Below are 4,744 nucleotides of genomic sequence, written 5' to 3'. Positions count from 1 at the left end.
AACACAGGGGAGAAGATGCTTAAGAGCTTTTCTGGAAGATGGTTGTAAATTCTCATCAGACAATGGAAATAAATGCCATTTGTGGTGTAACTATTTCTAGATTTTAAGGCCAGAAGAGGTCACTGTGATTATCTAGTCTCACCTTCTATATCACACAGTCCCGAGAAACTCACCCAGTAATTTCAACATCAAACCCAATCTTCTGGCTGAACTAGGAAAACGCACAGCGGTGTGCAAGAGGAGCACAAAAAGGAGAAGAGTTTTCATCATTTTAAGTTCTGGGTGGTAACCCTGTGCTCCTATCCTGTCGCTGGGAAAAGGAAGGAGGGTCTTGTGGGTAAGGCAGGGCACCAGGATTTAGGCAAAACACAAAAAATTCCAAACTCTGGCACAGACTCCCTGTGTGACCTGGGACCTTGACCAGCAGAGCAGTGCACAAACCACAGGACCAGCCTCCCGGCTGGTCAGGGTGGATTCTTGCTTTTCCAGAGCTTCCCCCTGCGCTGTGGAGACTGGGGATAGCAAGAAGCCAGTTACAGGCGTTTGATTCTCTGGAGCTGGGTGATGAACTGACCCTTCACTTGATGAATACCCTGATTATCCTCACACGAATTGCACGTATTTTCACACTATACACGATTGGGTTCATCACGGGTGGGACCAGCATATAGACGTTGCCCAGGACAATTGGCAATATCGGAGAATAATTCTTTACGAATCTGTATATCACAGCTAAGGCAATGTCTGGTGTGTAGAAGAGAAAGACGACACAGACGTGGGAGACACAAGTGTTCAGGGCTTTAAGGCGCTTCCCATGGCATGCAATGCTCATCACTGATTTAAAGATCATCACATAGGATAGGACGATGAGCAGGAAGTCCATCCCCTTTGAAGAGACTATTAAAAATAAACCATAGATGATGTTGACTCTGAAATCCGAACAAGCCATCGTCATGACATTCTGGTGCACACAGTAGGAATTGGAGAGGATGCTTTCCTTACAGTATCGATGCTGTTTCAGGAGAATGGGGAGTGGCAACATTAGGGTTACCCCTCTTAGCAGACACACAAGTCCCATCTTAGCTATCTCGGCAGGGTTAAGATGGAAGCATATCTCAGCGGGTTACAGATTGCCACAAAGCGGTCAAAGGCCATGGACAAGAGCACAGAGGATTCCATTAACGTAAGCGAGTGGATGAAGAACAGCTGGGCAAAACAGGCATCATGGCTGATCTCCCTAGATTGAAACCAGTATATGCCCAGTGTTGTTGGTAGGGTGGATAACGATAAGCCAAGGTCTGTGATGGCCAACATGGAAAGGAAAATATACATGGGGTCATGGAGGGTTGGATCTGTTTTTATAATAAACAGAAGGACTGAATTTCCTATAATCGAAATAACATACATTAAGCAGAAGGGGATGGAAATCCAGACATGAACGTATTCCAGCCCAGGTATTCCGGTGAGAAGGAACACTGCAGGTTGGAATTTGGTGTCATTGATAGCTGGCATGGTATACCGTGTGGGTCCCAGGAGTTTTGAACTTTACTTCCTGAAAGGAAAAGTAACAGGAGACTAGATTATATTGAAGAAGACATCATTCTGCTCTCAGTTCATGTCTAGAGTCTTCCAGAAGGTAAAGGAAGATCCACAAAAACATACTCTTGGATTTACACATGGTGATTACCTGTTCTGTTCATTCCCTCTGAAGCATCTGGCACTGGCCCTGTGGAAGACAGGATCCAGGGCTTCATGGGCCATTGGTGTGACCCTGTGTGGCGGTTCCTACATTCTCATGTACAGCACCGATAGGGAATGCCAAATTGCATCAGACCTGTAGTGCATTTAGTCCCTTTTCCTGTGGCTAGGAATAGAAGTTTCAGAAGAAGATAGATGAAGCCGTACAATGGACAGCTGTGAGATAACCTGCTCCCAGGGGAAAATTCCTCCTGACACAGACATATTTTATGGTGTAAATCAGGAAGGTTTATGACCCTCTCAAGCTATTTGAAAAACCCTCACTACTGTAATTGGATTTTCTGGTTCCCCATATCAACCTCCAGTCCCTCTTTGAATCCTACTAACCTCTTGATCCCATTGATATCTTGTGGCCGTATGTTCCACAGTCTTCTTCAGCACTCCGTGATTTAATAATTGTGACCTTGCGAGCACATGGTGAATATGGTCATTGTATTTATCTGTCTTGCACTGATGCTATTTATAAATGTGTTTCATTGTCTCATTACATTTTTTTTATTTTCTCTATTTCCAAGAGCCCAAATTACACCCCTTTGCACTGTCTCTTTGTTGTACACAGGAAAAATTCTAAGGGCCAGGTTCTGAATTCAGAAACTTTGACTGCAAGGGCATCACTCCAGATTAATGTGTAAATTTGATGAGAATCGGGATCTATTAACTTTCACTTACCAAATACTCTCAGTGATACATTGTGCCCCAAAGAATCCCTCCAAAACAAGCTGAATGATTTGCCCAGCCAGTGTTGACTAGATCCAGACATGTCAACCATCCTAAAAGCTTCTCTTTATCCTCACAGGACCCGCATCCTTTCCTCATGCGAGGGGTCAGTAGATCGTTGGCAAGTTCCAGGCTAACACACTGAGTTACTTCAGCTGGTGGGGGGCGGGGGGGGGGGGGGTGATTGGGGCCCAAATGGTAAATAGTGCAAACACCAGTGTGACAGGGTACTGAGAAAGAACTGCTTAGTCTGCCCTCTGTCATGCCAGCTCCAGTTTAGGCAGGTAAATTGGTGATGATTGGAGAGCAACCTGCACCTAGTTAGAGAACCAGAGACAGCTGCCCGCCTATTTAGCCTTGGGGCTGCATTAAGTGCTGAGAGGAGGGAATCCAGAGGAGGGAGGCAGGAAGTGGAAGTAGAGCGATAGCGCCTCCCTCCTGGGTGCAGACGCTAGAAGGCAAGCTTGGTACAGTAAAAAGGTGGTGGGTGCACAACCTGTAAATAAAACTGCGCCAGTGGTTACTGAAGCTGAAGGTCTCCCACTGACTTTGTGACTGCAGCAGAAGCAGAAGCAGGGCAGGCACTGCAACACCCTGCTACAACTGGTTTTGCACTAATATCCACCTGAGAGTACAAGTTCCTTCAGACACGCTCATGTAACCGGTGGTGGGTGTAAATTACATACAACCACTATATGATCTCCTTGACTGCACCTCATCTCTACTCTTTGCTGAAACACAGACCAGCAATTCTCTTGTTTCATGACTTTTTGAAATGTCTCGCCCAATTGTATCAGAATTATTGTGTGCACAATTCTGAATGTCAGTGTTACAAGCAGCTTCTGGTCTTTTACCAGGAGACATAATCATACAACTGCTCACCAAACAAAGCGTTAAGAGTACAAACCCATTGCAAACAGAGTTTGGAATACCTCTGAAATATTTTCTAAAGCAAAAGCCGTTAAGTAGTAAAGTTACTCCTGCTCCAACACCTCTGCTACCGGCTTTCGATAGACATGCATGTAATGAAAATTTGTTTTGTAGTAATTGTATTATGATGAAAAGTTTTGCTATAACATTTAGAGAACTATACTTTATCACACACATGTGAACCCATTCTTTCCTCTTGTCTCTTCTTTTAGGGATGATTTCTCAGGTTAGAGGGGGACCTAACATGTAACGTGTGTCATCTTGATTTCTTCAGAATTTGAAAAGATTGTAGCCGGTCGGCCCTCATTCAAACACCTGTCAGCAAACAAAAGTCTGGGGAATCCTTTGCTGCTGCAACCTACTCTATCCCTGGGTTCATAGCTGACTGGTTCTCCGCTGGTTCCATGATATCAATCTGCAGCCTTTATTCAGAGTGGAGCAGGCTTTGGGATCAGCATATACAATATTTATTCCGTGGGCTCTCACTTTCTAGTACACTGGTTTTCAACCCTTTTCCTTATCCGGACCCCGACAAAATTTCAAATGCAGGTGCAAATGACCACCTTGTACATTGTACAGACCCCCTTGGGGCTGGTCTGGTCCACTGTACAACCACCAGGTACAACCACTGCTCTAGTACATTGTAACCCAGCACCTGTTACTCAGTTATGATGAGGTTTTGTGGGAGGCAGGTTTCAAAGTGAAATGCATGAATATTCATGGAAATCAAACTTCATTTCACAGATGAAAGTCATCTATTGCTCTCTCTCTCTGACTGTCTGTGCACTGTATTATATAGTCCTAGTTTAATTGCAGGCTGCTGGAAAACAAAGAGGAAGGGAAAGAATAGCTCAAGAAAAGCCAGCTCTCACTGCAGGGAGATGAAGAGAGAGCACCTGAGCTTCACGCTGAGATGATCCTATTTCTGGGCTCCAGCCAAGTTACACAGCTTGTTTCGCCAGTGCTAAGAGTCAGTTCAATGGTTGGGCAGCTGGTGCTGAGAAATTCTTTAAACTGACACAGACACACACACACACACACACTGACACAGAGAGTGGGGAAGTCAGAAGATGCTCATTCTGCCTCAGTCCCGAAGGAGTGGGGGTGCTTGAGATAAGAGACATGTACAGACTGTTGTTTTAAAACCCTTTTATTCTCCCATGTGACACTTTTTTCCTAGTGTTTAGATTGAAAGATAATTTGGTTCAAGAGGACTGGCCGGTCACCACAAAAGGAAGAACCAAAGTTGCAGAACAAGTTTGACCTGCTCGGCAAGACCTGTTGACCCACCCTGTGCTGCAGACCAGGGCCCAGTCTGAGGGTGGGAGAATGATGGGAC

At 45.1% G+C, this 4,744-nt stretch overlaps 1 pseudogene; it reads right to left on the bottom strand.

Moving 5' to 3' along the window:
* Positions 1–577: 577 nt before the first annotated feature.
* LOC137147216 (olfactory receptor 51G2-like) lies at positions 578–1,512 on the bottom strand (annotated as a pseudogene).
* Between the last annotated feature and the right edge of the window lie 3,232 nt (positions 1,513–4,744).

This window comes from Emydura macquarii, unplaced genomic scaffold (assembly GCF_026122565.2).
Source record: "Emydura macquarii macquarii isolate MOO-44397 ecotype Brisbane River unplaced genomic scaffold, CSIRO-AGI_Emac_v2 contig_522, whole genome shotgun sequence".
In the NCBI taxonomy this organism is placed as follows: Eukaryota; Metazoa; Chordata; order Testudines; family Chelidae; genus Emydura; species Emydura macquarii.
The sequence above is the reverse complement of the archived record's forward strand: the minus strand, read 5'-3'. Positions and strand labels throughout refer to the sequence as shown.